The sequence below is a fragment of the Macrobrachium rosenbergii genome, chromosome 4 (assembly GCF_040412425.1).
Source record: "Macrobrachium rosenbergii isolate ZJJX-2024 chromosome 4, ASM4041242v1, whole genome shotgun sequence".
Lineage (NCBI taxonomy): Eukaryota > Metazoa > Arthropoda > Malacostraca > Decapoda > Palaemonidae > Macrobrachium > Macrobrachium rosenbergii.
The window spans coordinates 63852040-63872581 of NC_089744.1; the positions used below are offsets into that span (position 1 = coordinate 63852040).

Here is a 20542-nt window from a genome sequence, read left to right on the forward strand (position 1 = left end):
ACACAAAGATTAAGTTTTGTAAAATAGATATAAAATGTCTTTAACTAAACTATTGCTTAGTGAGAATGCCCAAAACTATTACGTTAAAATAAAAGAAGAAGGAAAGACCTAGAAAGTGAGGCTTATATAATGTGAAACGAGTATTGGAAAGGAATGGCTTTGATATCAGTGGAAACTAGGTGCGTGCAAGATAAAGGTCAATGGTGCTGTGTATGTAGGGGGGATCGACGTGCTGTTTACGAGATTTCGGTATATATGCTTGAGGTGGCTCAATGACGAGTCAGCAATGATCTTCACGCGTGTTAAGTCAAACGGAAGCATTGTTTGTGTATGTGCGTGTGTATACACACACACACACATAAATATTTATATATATATATATATATATATATATATATATATATATATATATATATATATATATATTTATACACATATATATACATATATGTGTATATATATATATATATATATATATATATATATATATATATATATATATATATATATATATATATGTGTATATTTATATATATATGTATGTATGTATGTATGTGGTGTTTGTGTGTGCGCGCGCATTTGTGTATATATTTACGTATAATCCAAAGGATGACGAAAGTGTACGTGCGTTTTTTGCTGCACACGCACCAGGAATGATCCCAGTCTCAGTGGTGATCTAAGTCCTCAAGGTAAGCACATGTGGAGGCTCCAATTTCATGCCAGTGAAGAGTGAATATATATATATATATATATATATATATATATATATATATATATATATATATATATATATATATATATTATATATATATATTAGTATACTAAAACGAATGCCTCTGACATAACTTTTTATAAAAGGTAAATTAGTGAATGTGTATATTATATATATATATATATATATATATATATATATATATATATATATATATATATATATATATATATATATATATATATATATATATAAACATATACATATATAAACACATATGTACTACTTTGCCTATTATAAAAACTTGTCAGAGGCATCCGTCTTTCTTCTTGACAGTGAAAGAAAACCTGGATTTTTAAAGGTACAGTTCGTTGTGTTTTCTTTCTTTTGTGTGTGTGTTCCTTCAGCTTCTTTGAGTGCTCTGCCTAACAGTTAGTGACGACTGATTGGTTAGTCGTAAATGCCGTTTCAATGCCGAAACATTTCAAATGTTCTTGTTCGTGTTTTTGGGATTCGCTGGTCATAATCATGAACTCAGAAGAAAATAACATTCAGCCTTCTGAAGAACCTCATTTACAAAGATGCTATCAAATTCGCAACGATACACGAGGAGATTATTTTCTTTCATTCTCCTTCTGTTTCTCTGGCAGTTCTCCGTTTATCGGGGTAATTCTATATAGAAGTTCCGTTTATAAAAAGGATCAAATCTCAGTGAGCTACGTGACACACGTAAATATGCAAACCTCGAAGTTACCTTAGGTGCAGCATCAAAGAAAAACAGTCTTTCGTTTCCATCAACTTGACTTGAACAATCAGGAAGGAATTGGTGGCTACTTTGAGGTGCTTTTGGTTGGGACTGTCTTCCAGGGTGTCCATAGTGATATTCATGTTTGAAAACAAAATGTCACAAATTATAACTTCGAAGTTCACTGTTTAGTGAGATGACGGTAGCAGCTGTTTTTTTTTTTTTAATAATAGTAATCACAATAAAGTGAACATACTAACAAGTGAACATTTTCGAACCCCAGAACGATTCTTACGTTTCTGCACAAGTTTTTAATGATATTTAATCTAGGGAAAACTCAACAGGAACGGCAGAATCGCAATTTAACCTAGGCAGACTTAACAAGAAATCAGGGTAAACTGGAAAATTATTTAAGAGTAATTTATTCTTTCGCTTATGTTACATTTAAAATGTCGGAACCTTACCTTCGAAATCGCCAAATGTATTCAAGGTTAAAATCTAAAGAAGACAAAGAATAATTTTTGAGAAATATCAATATATATCTGCACCGACTGCAGTCACAATAATAATAACAATAATAATAATAATAATAATAATAATAATAATAATAATAATAATGTTTACAATACTATCATTATTATTTACTGAGGATAATGGTGAAAACGATAGGCTTATAACCCTAAGTTATAACTGCCGTGCAATCATAAAAGAGGCTTTGTGGGAAGGCATTTGTGATTTTAAAACCAGGAAAGGGCACCATGTATACTTTTATATATATATATAAATATATATATATATATATATATATATATATATATATATATATATATATATATATATATATATATATATATATATATATATATATATATATATATATATATATATATATATATATATATATATATATATATATATACCAACACATATATATATTTAAATATATATATATATATATATATATATATATATATATAAATATAATAATATATATATATATATATATATATATACTGTCAAAAGTCATATATATATATATATATATATTTATTCAATTGCATATATATATATAATATACTGTATTTATATAGGTCAACCAGCAATTGCATCATTTCGAGGTCAACCACAAGTAATAATACCTAATTAGTACAATAAAATTAAGTGACAAATATTAAAATACACAATATAAATTACTTTAAAACAAGCGAAGTTAAAAATATGAATTAGGACCAACCGTTGAGTATGGAGGCAGAGGAAGGACTGACCAAAATCGTAAACAGTTCACGAGAGATAAAGAGGTGTAAATGTGGCTTGGGTGTTCAGTGTGGCGACCAGTTTTTTTAATAAACAATGATTCATTAACTGCTAACAGTTTGTGATTAGAGGCTCTGCCCAAAACCTTAAAGTCTTTGTACTGAATAGAATGTTTGCATTTATCGGCATGATCCCTTATGTTGGAAAATTCGGGATTTGAAAGTTTAGTGCCAGTTCTATAGCTGACAGCTCTATGACTGTCGATTCGGACTTTAAGTAACCTATGTGTCGATCCAATATAGGTTCCTCGATTACATCGAGGATAAGTAAACTTATAAATAACACAAGAGGTCATTAAAGGATCCAAACGGTCTTTGAAGCTGAAAAGGCTACCGATATTCAGTGGGTTTGTGGGTATAATTTTGATTTTCACGGCAGGGAGATGACGGGATATTAGAGATCGGAGTTCTTTATAAAAGATTGTGTCGTGAATAAAAGGAAGACTGGAACAGAAAGGTAGTTTAGTAACGTGAGAAGTAGGATGACGTGGAACAAAAATATTATTTAAAAATTTGGAGACATGTTTAAAGAACAAGTGGGTGGGAAAGCAGTTGTTGTCAAAGTATTTTTGCAGGAACGTGATTTCATTGTGGAAAGCTTGCCAACTAGAGGATAATGCAAAGGCTCGGTGAAGCATGGTTAATACTGAATTAATCTTAAAATCAAAACAACAAAAACTATAAAAATTTGTACCAAGACCAGTAAATGTCTTTTTTCTGAAAACAGAAGTAGAGAAGCCTTGATAGGATCGTATTATCAAAATATGTAAAAAATGCAACTGGTTGTTAGTCTCGTGTTCGATCGTCAATTTAACATTAGGATGAAATGAATTAATGAAAGCTAAAAACCTCTCGGCGCCAAACTGACTTCTAAAAAGTGCAAATGTGTCGTCCACATACCGCTTGTAAAATAGTGGATGGTAACTAAGGGGACAAGTATGAAGCATGCGCTCTTCCAGCGAGGACATGAAGATACGCGGCGAAGGTGGGTCCAAGTGGAGAGCCCATAGCCATACCCTCAATTTGCGAGTAAGAACAACCATTAAAAACAAAAACGGTGTCCCGCACTGCTAGATCTAAAAGTTTCTTGATATCGTTCTTGCTGCCCAGGCGTTGATAATGCTTGATTAATATCACTGTTAGTTCCTCCCTGGCTTTCATCATTGACAGCTGAGCCCCTTTGAGCATTTGAACTACTTTTAACCTGGTGTTATGGGGATCTTGTAAAATATTTTACTCTAGGTTATTTAAGATATTCATAAACCTAAAATGAGACTAAAACCTTCACAATGTTCGGGTGAAAAAACATAACATGGGTTTTATTAATGTTCTCGTAACTGGCTATCATTGTGCTATCCTTTCCCCGTTTGTTTAAAATGAATTTTTCTGCCCAACCACTTTTCGTATTTGATTTTGGAGCGGCTATATTGTCAGTTAGTAGGCAATGAGACGGACACCACGAACTGCACCATATATCTGCAATGTACATTTGCTCTGCAAATCAGTGGTCAGTTGCTTGTAATCATCACTAATAGCAACATTGCAGAAGACAGTTTTCTAAAACAATTGTAAATGCACTTGGGGATGCAGGGATGACCCGTTAAACTTCGGTGATTCGCTGGATTTTAAAGAAGTGTTAAACTTAGCGACACAGATTTCGGCGAGATACATCACCATTAAAATGTCATTTGCTAGTTGATGATAGAAGATCGAAGTGGCTTGACATTTGGAAATATATGATCTCCAAAAATGAATATTTATAAGTATCTCTTAGAGAGACAAAATGTACAGGAGAATTGCTAGATTATGTAGGTACAGGGTACATGGAAGAGTTGGTTGATATATGTAAAGGTGAAAAGAGAAATGGATGAGGTATACCTGATCATTATTTACTTGAAACTAAAGTTAAAACTGATAGAACTGCAGGCTTGAAAGAAATTGGAACAAGTAGCTGTAAATGTGTAAGACTGGTGAGTTTATTAAAAGAAAGTCAGAAGAGTATACAAGAAGAAAACTGATGAAATATGGCCAGGGTTACAGACAACGAGGAGGACAGAGTAGGTGAGGAATATGTAGAATTCCTAGATGGAGTCGGAGGGACTTCAGGGAGCGTTTGGGAATAAAAGCATCTGCAAATAGTATGTTGAAAGCTTGAAAGGTTTAGTGTTGGAAAAATTAGACTATTTGAAGTACAGCTCCATGAAACGAGGGTAGGTCGTGTACAAACATACTGAAGGACAGATGGGATAGTCAAGAACAAACAGTAAGAAACAGAATGCGATTAATAAAAATGAGGGGAGAGAATGTGAGCAAGAACTTTGCGGAGAATACGTAGGTATTCTTAAGAGGAGTCAATAAGTGAGGAATATTAATGAACGCAACTATGGATACTGGTAAACCGTATGCAAATGGAGAAATGTTGTCTGATGTGAATATAATCCTGAATCGATGGAATGTTTATAAAAAAAAAAAAGGACTCAGAATAAGCCAGAACCTCGACCTTTCGACTGGACCAGTTTTATCTCTTGCCGTATCTTTGGCGGTAAAACCCCTTTGGCGATTAAAAATGCCTCTTCATCTTCAAGGTCCAAACCGCATCATGGTCATCTGCCATTTCTGAAAAATTAGACCAACTGCATTCGACATCAAGCAACTTAGCCAAGTTATAAAAAAATAAATGTCATGATCACTTCTGACTTTGAATACTTTGGCAATGTTGTCTAACACTGACAAGAAAAATCAAAGCAAGGTTAGAGCGAGCTGATCTAGAGATTATCTTAATCATACCCTGTGATGATAAGCGTACGACGTAATGAGAAAATCATAAGATTGATCATGCTTATTGGAGTTTCTCTTCACAATCATTTTTATTGTCGTTACCATCACGGACTCAAAGATTATGGATTCAATTTCGACATTAGGTTGAAATTCATTTTCAAACTCAAGTTACTGTGTGGTGGTTTTCATTCACTGTCATATTTAACAAAGAAATCTGGACTAAATGACTAAGTCTTCCTGAAATTTGTAGGAGTTAGGTTTTTATAAGTTCGATCTTCTATCATGAACTAGCAAATGACATTTTAATGGTGATGTATCTCGCCGAAATCTGTGTTGCAAAGTTTATCACTTCTTTAAAATCCAGCGGATCACCGAAGTTTAACGGGTCATCCCTGCATCCCCAAGTGCATTTACAATTGTTTTAGAAAACTGTCTTCTGCAATGTTGCTATTAGTGATGATTACAAGTAACTGACCACTGATTTGCAGAGCAAATGTACATTGCAGATATATGGTGCAGTTCGTGGTGTCCGTCTCATTGCGTACTGACTGATGATATTGCCGCTCCAAAATCAAATATCTCTGCATACGAAAAGTAAATCCTTAACCCCACGTCTAGTGGTTGGACAGAAAAATTCATTTTAAACAAACGGGGAAAGGATAGCACAATGATAGCCATTTACAAGAACATTAATAAAACCCATGTTATGTTTTTTCACCCGAACATTGTGAAAATTTTAGTCTCATTTTAGGTTTATGAATATCTTAAATAACCTAGAGTAAATTATTTTACAAGATCCCCATAACACCAGGTTAAAAGTAGTTCAAATGCTCAAAGGGGCTCAGCTGTCAAATGATGAAAGCCAGGGAGGAACTAACAGCGATATTAATCAAGCATTATCAACGCCTGGGCAGCCACCAGTGGCACTAGAAGATATCCGCTAAACTACTACCACTTCTACTGATAACAAATATAATAAAGACATTTCAGTTAGATGTGCCATGTAAAAATACATGCTACTGAGATACCGAATACGGGCCGACTTCAATGACCATTTCTGGCACACTTTCAAAACAATGCCTTCGATATAGTAAAATGTTAAGAGGTCATCAGTTAACTTCCTTCTTGTTTCATTGTCAAAAAAATAATTTCGATCTATAAAAATACAGACATGCCTTTAACTACAATTAGACATAAAAGAAATAAAGAGTCACAGGTTAAAGTATAAAGAACAGAGGCTGAAGAGTCCTTGGGAACTTTTATCACGGAGATTGAAGGGGCCGCATAAGCCTTGACCCTATTACTTGATCTCCCGTAAAAGTGCTGGAAGATTTCAAATATATATATACTAGCAGATGCTCGCTACCGCTCACATTAGCTAGTTTCTTGTTAAAGTTCTGATGTAATTAATACTGAAGTTGTATAACAGAAGTAATATTTACCGTGATCCTCATAATGCAGGTGGTTCATAGTTACCACATAAGGTTAATTAAACACTACATAAATTCTAAAGGTCAAGCAAGTTATAATTATAAGACATGTTCACACTCCAGGATGGTTGGAAGTCATCTTCAGCTCCTGAAGCATTCCTCAAGAAACGTCCATTGGATTATAACGTCTTCTTGAAGTCTTATCCTCCTCTCCCCCTTTTCCAGGAGTCCTTCAGGAGGTGGAAGAATTTCTAGGAGGAATGATTCCAAATACAGATTCTGGATTTCTCCATGAAACGTTTGTTCATTTATTTGAAATCACACTTCAAGATTCGCGAGGCTGCAGCAGAAGGAGACAAAGACAGCTGGATTCTTGAAGACTCCTTCAGGAAGCCATGATAATCTAATGTGTGTTTATCCAAGAGGTCTTTAGAAACTGAAGATGGCTTCACATGATCCTGGAGTTTTTAAGGTTTCAAGATGTTATAATCCAATGGGTGTTTCTCCAGGAAAGCTTCAGGAGCTGAAGACGACTTCAAAGGATCCTGGAGTAGTGAATACTACTTCTTTTTTCTTTTAACGTGCTTTTATTCCCATTTTTGTATGGGGTACGCACGATGCCTTCTTTTGAAGGACTTTTTGATTTGGCTTTGGGGTAGACCTGTGGTCTCGATCGGCTGCCCTGCCTGACATCGCTTAGACCCCGGCACGTATGTTTCATGTATCATACCCGACCCAACGCCCTTTCTTCCCAGCAGCGAAGTTATTGCGCTGGGTATGGCGAGAGTTCGAGACGTGTGAGATGTTTGTTATGTTTTTAGAAGGTGTTGTAGTGGCTTTGTTTTGTGTGTGTATTTAGTCTGTAACATCCATTTGCTTTTTAAGCAAACCTATCCGTTGATTACATATATAATTCCGGGATGTCTACACGGATAGCAAAGTGTCTGCCTCTCTGATCAGCCGGCTGCGGGTTTGAACCCGCACCACAGACCTCTACGAAGTCCGAAGCTGCTGCTGTAACCGACTGAGCCACCGAGGCTCTAGTGAATACATCTCATAAATATGACTGCATTGACCTTTAGAATTTATGAAGAGTTTAACTAACCTCATGTGGTAACTATGAACCACCTGCATTAGGGGTGGGGAAGGGGGAGGGGGAAGGGGAAGGGGATGGAAGGGGAAGGGGATGGAAGGGGAAGGGGAGGGAGGGGAGGGGGGGAGGGGGAAGGGAAGGGAAGGGGAAGGGACACAGAAATGCAGCCAAGGAAATTAATATAATAGTATATGTATATATATATTACACATTGTACATATATATGTATATATTTACATATAAATGTTTGCATATCCACAAACACACATATATATACATATACAGTCAAACACGCCCCCATTAGCAGGGGATGTGTACCAGACGTCCCCCCCACCGCGAATAGTTAACACCCCTGTCTAAAGACACTTAAAACTGCCTATCTCGAAAGTTCAAATACCAAATGTATACTTAAATCATTATCCTACATCAAATATTCCTTAAAAATTATTATCCTATTAATGTATTAATCTTTGAAATGATATTAGTAATATCATTTCAAAGTCATCTTAAAAATTTTACCCTTAAAAATATATACATAGCCAATAACCTTACCTTACCTTACAGACCTTACAGTTCGTTCGGGTTGCCCCAGGTTCCTCAGTGTGAGGCACCTCTGAAGTCTACCAGAGAATTGCTAATGCATCTTCCGATATATTTTGCATCTTCCAGCCTTGGATGGTCTGGGATGCATCTTAAATATTTGTCGAGCTTATTCTTAAACACATCTACGCTCACTCCTGATATGTTTCTCAGATGAGCTGTAGCGCATTGAATAGACACTGCGTTATCGATGCTGGTGCGTGGTGGATTAATGTCCTGTGTGCTTTCCTTAGTTTTCCCGGTATAGTTTTGGGCACTATTAATCTACCTCTGCTTGCTCTTTCTGATATTTTTAGCTCCATGATGTTTTCGGTAATTCCTTCTATCTGTTTCCATGCCTGGATAGTCATGTAGCATTCTCTTCTCCTTTCAAGACTATATAAATTTAAGAATTGTAGTCTTTCCTAGTAGTCAAGGTCCTTAACTTCTTCTATTCTATCTGTAAAGGACCTTTGTACACTCTCTATTTGTGCAATATCCTTTTGGTAGCGTGGGTACCATATTATATTGCAATATTCAAGTGGACTACATACGTACGTTTTATAAAGCATAATCATGTGTTCGGCTTTTCTTGTTTTGAAGTGCTGGAACAACATTCCCATTTTTGCTTTGCATTTTGCCAATAGTATTGCTATTTGATCATTGCATAACATATTCCTATTCAACATCGCACTAAGGTCTTTAACTGCCTCCTTATTTGTGATTGTCTCATTATTAGGTCCTTTATATGCATATAGCATTCCTTCTTTGTCACCATAGTTTATTGATTCAAATTTATCAGAGTTAAATACCATCCTATTTACCTCTGCCCATTATTATATATTGTTTAGGTCTCTTTGTAGTGGGTTCCTATCTTCATCACAAGTAATCTCTCTATTTATTCTTGTGTCATCAGCGAAACTTCTCACTACTGAGTCCTTAACATTACTGTCTATGTCTGCAATCATAATCACAAACAGCAATGCAGCTAACATCGTACCTTGTGGCACACCGGATATTACCGTAGCTTCATCCGATTTCTCGTCGTTAGCAATCACTATGTGTTTTCTGTTTTGCAAAAATTCTTTTATCCATCTTCCTACTTTATCCACAATGTTATGTTTTCTAATTTTTTCGCTAATATATTATGGTCTACCTTGTCAAAAGCTTTTGCAAAGTCTAGGTAAACCACATCTGTATCTTTTTCGTTTATCATATTTTTATATATGCTTTCATGGTGGACTAACAGTTAGGTTTGTGTACTTCTGGGTACAAAACCATGCTGTCCTATATTAAACAAACTATTTTTCATTAAATGTTTCATTATATATTTTTTCGTTACCCTTTCGTAAACTTTCATAACATGAGATGCCAGACTCACAGGCCTATAATTACTTGCCTCTAGTCTTGATCCACCTTTGAAAGTTGGGGTAATGTACGCTAATTTATGGTCATCATAAATCTTGCCTGTATCTATACTTTGTCTTAATAATATTGTGAGCGGCTCTGTGATTGAATGAACCACTTTCTTTAACAAAATGGCAGGAACACCATCTGGTCCTGCTGCTGATCCATTTTTAATCTCATTAATAGCCTGCACAATATCAGCTTCAGTAATATCTATGTCCGATAAATATTCACTATTTTCATCTCTTATTTCTGTATCATTATCTTTATTATCAATTCTAGGTGTGAATTCACTCTTACATCTTTCTGCTGATATGTTACATATTTCCTTTTTTTCATTTGTTAATCGCCCTTCAATTCTTAGAGGGCCTATTTCTACTTTTATTTTATTCATCTTTTTTGCATATGAGTAAAAAGTTTTGGGGTTTTGTTTGATATTTTGTAGGGTCCTTTCTTCTAGGTCCTGATTTTCTTTTTCTTTTGACTGTATAATCTTTTGTTCTGCATTTTCTATCTTACTTTTTAGCACCATCAGTTTCCATGCATTCTTTTCTTTTGCAAGACCTTTTTTCCACTTTCTGATTTTCTGGAACAAGATCCTTCTGTATCTTGGTATGCGTGACTGATGTTTACTTTTCTTCGGTATATATTTTTCCACTATTTCCTCTAATATTTTATATAATATATCCGTATTTACCCGTATGTTATCACTTACGAATATGTTTTCCCAGTCTTTGTTTAATTCTTCATTTATTTTTGACCAATTTATATTTTTACTATAGAAATTATATTTTCCATATCCTTCCCACTTTTTCTTCTCTTGCTTATCTCTTTTTCATGTGCTTTGGAAAGGACTGTTAATACTATGACATTATGGTCCGAAATACTCGTATTATACACTATTATTTCTTTAACATAGTTCACCTCATTCACAATAGTTCACCTCGTTCACAAATACTAGGTCTATAATATTGTCCTTTCTTATTGGTAGGTGATTTATTTGCTGAATGTTATGTTCTAGTAGCATATCTAATAGCTTTTCAAATTGCCTCTTATCTTCTGCGCTACTATTACTCTCCTTTTTATATGTATAAATACAACCACAGTCTCCTATTCGTTCTTTCCATTCTACGAAAGGTAAGTTAAAGTCTCCGGATAGGAGTATAGTCCAGTCTTTGTGATTTCTACATATATCATCCAATTTGTCAATTATTATGTCAAACTCTTTAGTATTCGGGGGTCTGTATATCACAATGTTTACTAATTTTTCAGATTCAAATTCTACTGCTATTAATTCACATTCTGTGTTACTATATTTCTCACAGATTTTTCCTTGATTTACGTCTCTCCCATATATCGCGGTTCCCCCTTGATTCCTGTTTTTTCTATCTGATCTATAAGTTTGGAAACCCTTTATCTGATCATCATTACCAGTCTCTTGTGAGTACCAGGTTTCACTTATAATCATTATATCTATTTTTTCAGTTTGGGTTAGTTCTTCTAAGAACTCTGTTTTTCTTTTTGAGTTACTCGAAACTAAACCATGTGCATTCATCACTATGATGGTTTGCGTCTTATCCCCATTATCTAATATGGGCAATAATAAGGATTTTCCCTTGTCTCTTTCCTGCTCTGATATGTTGTTATTTTCTTTATTTCCATAACTTCGGACATTAAAAAATCCAACTTTTCCAAAATAGTTGATCTTCCATCTTCATAATTATTCATTTTGTGTTTGTATCTGCACCTATCTCCATATCTGCACCATCCATTTGCATCGTAGATACATTGCTTTGTTGCACTGTACCTAGGTGCTGATGCCTCATATCATGGTGCTGACATTTCATAACGTGGTGCCGGCTTGCTTTTTTCCTTCGTCACATACTCTTTAATCTTTCCTTTATTTGTTTCATTTGTACTTTGATTTTTTTTATATGTATTTGCTTTTGATTTTCGTTCTTCATGGCAACAGGATGCTTGTATCTGCATTTTTTATTGAATTTGCAAACTTTTCCTTCTTCCAGATTCCAACATACTTTTGGATGTAGATCGCTGCATTCAACATCATGGCCATCTAGATATGCACATTTGCCATAAATCTCATAGTTGTGACATATCTTGGGATGCTTGTAGTGACATCTTTCACCGAATCTGCAGTTTCCTCTTTTCAAAAGAGTGCAGACTATGTCTTTCCTTTCTTTTTTTTCTTGCTCTTTCCCTTCACTATGTATATCAGGGTACAGCCTCTTTGGGATTTTTTTTTTGTGTTGTCATTTCATAGTTTATTTCTTTGTATGTAAGCTGTTGTATTGCCTCATATGTAGAGTCTATGAGTTCTCTGCATCCATACTCTTATCCTGTTCTTTGTTTTCATTACTGTTTTCTATCTCTTCAGTCTTATTTTCTTCTATTTCATTTTCCTTTTCTTCTTCATCCTCAGTTTCATCATCCTCGACTATCTGTACATTAAGTCTTGACTTAATAACATTGTCTATCCATATTAGACATGTTGAGCAAAATACTTTTGTGTCCTTTTTTTTTTTATTTTGCTGTACTTCGGCGCAGGTAGGATGAGTTGGTACATGGTATGCACTGCATTTCCTTATCACGCTTTGTGGATTTACAATGCTATACCACACATTACATAGATTGCATGCTTTAGGCATTCTTTTTCCTATGGCATCAATCAGTATATTAACCAAATTCACCTTGTTCACTTTCTTTGTTGGGATGTGTTGATTGATGTAGATTTTCTTTATAAGTTTCTTGATCACTTGGACTTTCCTTGGTATTCTTTCAATTATTTTCATGATGTTTTCTGCTGACTTGTTCCAGCTTGAAGGATCATATCCTTTCACTATGTCTGTGTATGTTTTTGCATCTTTTTGACTGGAGTTGTTATTGATCTCAATGATAAGAAACCCCAGCTCCCTGCTTGCCAATTCATCATATTGGAAATCAACTAGGCAGGCTAAATTTCTCCATCGTCTGCCACTGTTGTTGCTAGATGCTTCCATGATGCTTAATTTTATAATAATTCACTCAAAAACACCTTTAGTCGACGCTTTATTGTGCTATTCTGACTTTAATCTTATCACCGACAGTTCACGAACACTGCTAGCTATAATTCACTCACTAGTCGTATGTTATACGCGTGAAATCGGGTTGATTAATCAGACCAAGAACGCGTCTTTCCGACCAAAAACGGGCACTCCGAGAGAGAGAGAGAGAGAGAGAGAGAGAGATGAACTGAGTTGCATAGTTAAACAATTAAAAATGTCAATAATACAGTATATATTATGTATATCTTTCTATCAACCACTCTCCCTTTCTATCTATCTATCCATTTCTCAACTTTGGGGAGAGAGAGAGAGAGAGAGAGAGAGAGAGAGAGAGAGAGAGAGAGAGAGAGAGAGAGAGAGAGAGAGAGAGCACTGAATGGGCAACATCATATATCTGACCACCAAGAGGGCAAAACTTTCTACCCTTGTGGTCAATATGTCAAGATATTTGATAGGTTACACCCTAACCCCCCTCACTCGAGGAGACCGGGGAAAAAGACCAGGGGAAACAATTTATTTAACTAAAATCTTACTAATTCACTATATTTTCTTTAATGAATTGATAATTGGATGTGTTTTCATTAATATTAATATGTGAAATTTAGTAAATCATTTATTTATAACACAAAACAAATAAACATGCTACATATTACATATACATAAAAATTCTCTCATCTCAGTAAGAGAGAGAGAGAGAGAGAGAGAGAGAGAGAGAGAGAGAATCATCTTTATCATTTAATATTTTATTTAATCTTATTAAACTTAATATTATTTGAAAATTAGTACTGTAAATCATTATTTTACCATAAAATGTATCTTCTAAAAATGCTTATACTATCATCCTGAAACACTTATATATCATTTTAATATAATTTTAATATTGCTTTAATATAATTCTAATATTTCAATCACTTTAATATAATTTGAACAGTTTCAATTCTGAGCATTGTCTATAGCAGGTGAAAAAAGCAGTTTAAGCACCAGCTGCCAACAGGGTTCGCTATAAGGAGGTCCCTTGGATACTGTAAAGGGGTCCCTCCTGAATCTATGGAGGGAAGAGAACCATCTTTTTTACCAGACAGCTAAAAACCTGTATCTTTCCACATAAGTTTCTCTCTCTCTCTCTCTCTCTCTCTCTCTCTCTCTCTCTGAGGTATTACGGTATTTAATCTTATTAGTCAATCTTACTACTATTATTATAGGTACATTATTATTATTATTTGAAAATTAGTACTTATTATTACCTGTATTATTACAGGTACAGCATTATCATTGTTATTATTTAATCTTATTAATCTTAATATTAATATTTGAAAATTAGTAAATCACTTTTTTATCATAAAAATGTATTTAGTCATGAAATAACACCAAAATATACTAATTAGTGAATATTTCTCGATGAAAAAGTCCGCAAATTGCTGAATTTTTCGCAAATAACTTGCGGGTAAGTTCCACAAAAAAATCAATGAATTGGTGAGTTTCTGAATTGTGAGATGGCGAATAGGAGGGGATGACTATATATATATATATATATATATATATATATATATATATATATATATATATATATATATATATATATATATAATATATATATATATATATATATATATATATATATATATATATATATATATATATATATATATATATATATATTATATATAAATATTCTGCTGTTCGACCTCCCTGCATTATTTTAGTAGGAATATACTCTGCACAAAGACAAGAAGATCTCTCTGGGAAAAGCATAGGGAAGCAGTCTAGGCTGTGTTTCAAAATTAACCTTTCCTAGCAGCTTATAAGTCAGTATTAGAGACCTATCCAACAGGGAGTTTTTCACCAGGTCACCTCTAGTGAGGGTGTTCTTAAGCATTCCTTTTCTCTGTCCTATGCACTGGCAATGTTTTTGTCATTTTTTCAGACTGCTGGAAGCTATAAAAGGAAAGTTGGTCATGAGAACACAGCAGCCAAATCTGACCCAAGAAAGGCAGAGAGAACCCAACCGTCTTACAGGGCACACGTGCACGTCCTTGCCCCTGATAATTCTGTCCTTTGTCCCCTTCCTGTCTTTTATTACTTAGTGAATCGATGTTACTCATTGTTCCAGAATCTGGGGCATCCGTTGCAGTGCTCAAGCAGCCTACGTGAATGGTAAGTCTGGAATTGACAATGTATTGCCGATTGCTGGTAGTTCTCCCACTGTACTTCTAGTTCCATTTTTCTCCCTTCCTCAACCACTGGCTACAGATCTTGGTGTAACCATAGTTCCTATATGAAGTCTAGTATATGAATAATTATTATTGCCTAGTGAGATTGCATAAGATATCCCCCTTGCAGTAAGTACGAATTAGGGAGAGGTCAAGCATAAGCAATACTCAGGCAAGCCTTGGAACCTGATCATACCACTGTTTGGAAGAGGAATAGGCGTTAATGAACTCAATTGCTTACAAAAGAGCTGCGAGAACAATCGCCCGTTGTGTTTTAACTGAAATAAGGAAAATTTTCCTGTGTCCAAAGAGGACTAATTGGCTCCTGTAAATTTCCTCACTGTAACAGCGCATTCTTCCTTTGCTGGGACTAGGTGGGTAATAAATGGGTTTCATGTAATTCAATTGTTACAGAAATAATCAAATTATTCAATACATAGTTCCGACTGGTGACCTGATCTAATTAAGTAATTGTCTGTCTCTTGGGGTAACTTTTAGCTTTAACTGACAGAATTACGTTGGTCTTAGGTAGAGCAGGCTACATAAATTACAATAATTGATAAAAAACTCATCAGCTGAAGGACCCATGTAAGGGTGGTGACCTTAGCCACAATCTCTAATTAATTCATAGACAAAAAGAATCTGGAATCAAATTAACTACAAATTAATTTCAAAGATAAAAGTCAGATCATATTAATTTCCTGCTAATTCTTCCAAACAAGGAGACAGGCCAAGGTATAATAGCAGTAAGAATACCATTTTATAATTAAGAAATTTGCATAGGTAGGGAAGTGTGCATTGAGAGCAGCTATAATTTACAACTTACAAAATTTTAAAGAAAAACTTTTGCCGTGTTCAGAGACCAAACTCTGCATTCCACTCAAGGTCGTGTAAGTTACCGAGTAAGGATTTAATATTTTGCTATTTCCCCAGCCAAGGATTAATGCATATTGATCTTTGAACGAGTTAGCTATTGCATGACAGTACTGGGAGGACGTGTGCTTAGCGTCTCTTGTAGGATAGGGCAGACAAATTTACGAAGTCCATAATTTCCAAGACAGTAACTGTTCGTCACTACACCGAAGCCACCGATTGAGCGTGACGGATTTAATAAGTTTCCACACTGCGGAAATCATATCAGATTTCCTTGCCATTAATATTGCAAATGAACGGCAACAGTGTTAATGTCATAATTTGCATTTTCAATTAACGTAAATTCAGGCCCATCAGGACGTCACAGATCCATTCCTTTTGTGTCTCAAACGGCCCCTCAATAAGCATGGTGGATTCTTGGAGCGTTTAATTTCGCGTGAGAAAGAAAAAAAAAGCGTAGCTCATAGTAAATTCGTTTTCCATCTCCATAACGTAAAACCCTTTGCATTGTTGGTGTATTTAATTAAAATCTTTATTCCTACATTTGTTTCGTTCTTTTTGTGAGAGGAATTCGAGTGCTTTGTGTTTCTCATTATAAACAAACTCCATGGCTCGGGAGGTCGTGTATCCCTCTGCCAGTCTGCTTCTAGCTGTGTGTTTTGAATTTCACCGTGTTATAACGGGATTCATCCGACATTTTGGAAATGGGTTGACCGCTCTTCCATCCGCCATCTTAAAACCCTTGTTGTTGTGGTTGTTTGTGTGACATTGTTTACCTGTGTGACGTCATGAGTCCAGTAGCGTCCTCTGCCTCATATGCCACTTTGGGAACTACTTTGCTATGCAAAGTAATCATACTCGCAAACTCGTAGAAAGAAATAGACTTCGAAAGATAGGGAAATAGGTATAGGATTCCATACAATAGATAAAAGCAAAAAATAATTTGGTCACGGAATGACAGTACTTATTTAGGAAATAAATAAAAAAAAAAGTTCCTATACAAATACACTCATGTAGGAAATTATATCAAAGAAAAGAACTTATCATTTTAATCATACTTACCAGTGTAAGACATACAACTCAAGGGACAGGGAAAGTTAAGATTTCTAAGACAATCCCCTAAATCAGCCCAAGAAGACACATCTCCAAATAAGAAACCTGCCAGTGTGCAGTTACAATAGTTTTACTGATTTTCTCAGGCAGCACGAACTTTCCTGGCTGAATATCTCTCTCTCTCTCTCTCTCTCTCTCTCTCTCTCTCTCTCTCTCTCTCTCTCTCTCTCTCTCTCTCTCATCTATTCAAGTAAGCATTCAACCTAAACTCTGAGAGGTATGTGCACAGTCTTCATCGAAAGAACAGGTCGACACTGGAATCGTTAATTAAAATAAAACAAATATGCAGAAACACCTCTGTCCCACAAATAGATGAGGACAAGTTAAGATTAATTACAGTTAGAAACTGTTGGTCACGAATGAGGACTTATATCCAGAACTTAGCGTAAATTGTAGCCTTCCTCCCTCTGCATGAAAAGGAAGTAGCACAGTGGGTACTAGGAACTAGTCACTCATGAGGGCCTCAAAAGCAACCACTATTTATTTTCCCTTCCCACAGTGCCGCTAATTCTCTCCTACTTATTAGTTACACTGCTGGGGTAGAGTGCATTTTCCTCGACTACAAATTAGTTGAACTCAAGGCAAGTGTTGTTCCTAGGAACGCACTGGCACCATAGTGCCACCAATGAAAGAAAAAAAAAGAAAAGGAACACAAAAGGAAAGTCCTTTTGTGACTAAGTTACACCAGTACATAAAGATACTGAGTGCCACCAGTGTGACCTTTACATGGCACACTCAACCACAGTGCCACCTTATTGAGAAGGTGCCACACCCTTGAAGTGTCACCCTAAATCTGAGGGACACTTCCTCGCTGCCCAAATACGTCCAGTTAACCCAGATAGATGCCCTTACCCACCAAAACCATGGCGACAGATAATCACAGAGCTGGGGAAGGCGGCAGGTCTCGCGGGATTGGACCTCACCAAGTGGGTTAAGGAACAGCTGGACGACTTGGCCAAGCAAGAGAAGGAAGAAAGATTGGAATGGCAGAATTATGAAGACAAACAGAGGACTTATGAAGAAGAACGGAGGAGGTATGAAGAACAACAGAGGCGGCTGGAAGATGAACGAGAAGAACGGAGAAGACAGCATGAGTTAGCCTTCAAGGAGAGTGAGCTAGCTCTCAAGGAAAAGGAGCTTGAGTTGAAAAAGGCTAGGAGGGAAAATGTCGAAGTTATGGCTATACAATAAGCCTCCAACCCCACACTTGCTGCACCAAATGCTCCGATCTCGAGTATTAATTCCCTCATCCCCAAGTGGACTGAGGACAAGCCAGAAGCATGGTTGGAGGAAACAGAGGCACTCTTTGATAACTATAGCACCATCGAGACAGAAAGGGCCTTAGTGCTAGCCAAGCACATGGAGGGAAAAGCTAAGGCAGCCCTTTGCTCACTGAAGAAGAGGCAGAGAGGCAACATGGTCGAAGTGCGTAGAGTCATCACAAAGGCCTACAAAATAACCCCGGAGAAATGGAGACAGCGGTTCCGAGGTATTGCCCAAGAAGTCCGCTGGTCCTGGACTGAATGGGCCTGTCACAAGACCCAGTCTGGTACCTGCTGGTTCGACTCCTTGTCTTGCACTACGTTTGAGGACCTCTTCAATCGGACCATGCTGGAGGATCTTTACCAATGCGTGCCTGGACCCCTTGCTGTATATCTAAATGACAAGCAACCCACCAACCTTATGGAAGCCTACCGTATGGCTGATTCATGGGAAACCTTTAACCAGTCCCACAGCACATCTCAGCGGCGCACAGTGCCACCCAGGTACCTCTCAGGCTCAAGTCGCCCAAAGAATGGACTGCCTAGCAAGCCTACGTGCACCCACTGTAAGAGGTTGGGTCACACTGAAGCTGAGTGCCACTACAAGCTAGGCACTAATGAGCAGCCTCCTACTAACAGCCAGAACTCCTCTCTCTCTACATCCACTCAACCCTCTCCACCAGCAGTCACCGCAGGTCACCGAGCCCCTACGAAGGGCGCAAGCCGATCCTGTGGTGTTGCCGGCCACTACAGTGCAGGACATCTGGCCTGTCCACATCATGTCCCCACCACCAAGTTCGTCAACCTCAATAGCACCTCATTCTCCGTGGCCGGGCTGCAGAAGATTCTGTACCCCGAGAGACTGGAGACCCAGTTCATCTCAGTGGCTCCCCTTAAGGGCTCTAGCCTGCCCGTGACCCTTCCGGTCATGGTAGACACTGCAGCAGACCTTAGCCTGATCTCCAGGGCCGAAGTGCCACCCAGAGCCACGGTTGACGAGCAAACCCGGTGGGAGATGAAACGGATAGAGGGCCACACCACAACCATTCCCACAATCAAGCTCCAGGTCACGACACCCTGGGGCACGCTACCCCACCGCCTTGGCATGGTGGGTGGGATATGGCCCGGAGTGGATTTCCTGCTGGGTCAGGACCTCCTCTGAGGAATCCCTTTCCCAAGCCACTTCGCAGCCACGTTACCTCCTCAATGGAGGCCCCGACTGTAGGAGCCCCTCAAGAAGAAAACCCACCTTCCACCCACCAAAGTGGTCAGCAGAAGGGGCACACACCAAACCGTTCTCGGCCTAGTCCTTTCCATCCATGGAAGGATGGCCAACAAAGAGGTCCTCCCTCTCCCCAAAGAAACATTTAGGAGGAGCAGTACCGCTGTAGGACATGCAAATGGACAGGCCACTCCACTAATTGGGAGGGTTGCCCAAATAAGCAACGCCAGTAGATGCTCCCGAGCAAGACTCTCTGAGAGGCTCTGATCTCTAGCTGGGGCAGGAATCTCTGTCTCAGCCAAATTCAATCGATCCGCGAGGTACTGCACCTCTGGACCCCTTGTCAGGCATGCCTAACTCTCAATCGCTACCAGTACCACTTGCGAGCGCTGAGCAGTGCCACACTCCGTCCGGCTCGGACATTCAAGGAGGAACCTGTGCCAGGTCAGATCATGAGGCAGACCCTCCTCAGGAGATCCAGGATCCCTCACAGCACTAATCTTGGCAACCAGTGAGCCTCCGGCACCTGACACTTCTACCTCACCAAATCCGTCCCCAGAGGATGAACCCCTGGTGGACCAAACTGTTACACCTTCTCTGGGAGACCAGGAACTGGCCTCCTTGGACGCAGACGTCGAGATCACTCTGGCTCCAGTTGTTGCAGCAGCTGGAGTAGGGAGCCCTCCTTAGCTTCTGAAGTTACCCCTGACTTCACGCCCGCTAGCCCTTCTGGCCTTTCCCAG

General features: G+C 37.5%; 1 protein-coding gene across 2 annotated transcripts in view; it reads left to right on the forward strand.

Moving 5' to 3' along the window:
- The first annotated feature begins 614 nt into the window (after positions 1-614).
- Positions 615-20542, forward strand: part of LOC136835112 (ileal sodium/bile acid cotransporter-like) — a 113276-nt gene continuing 93348 nt past the window's right edge. For both annotated transcript variants that reach the window (XM_067098286.1, XM_067098280.1), the window contains exon 1: positions 615-689. The gene's annotated coding sequence lies outside the window, so the exon portion shown is untranslated. The remainder of the gene's footprint in view (positions 690-20542) is intronic.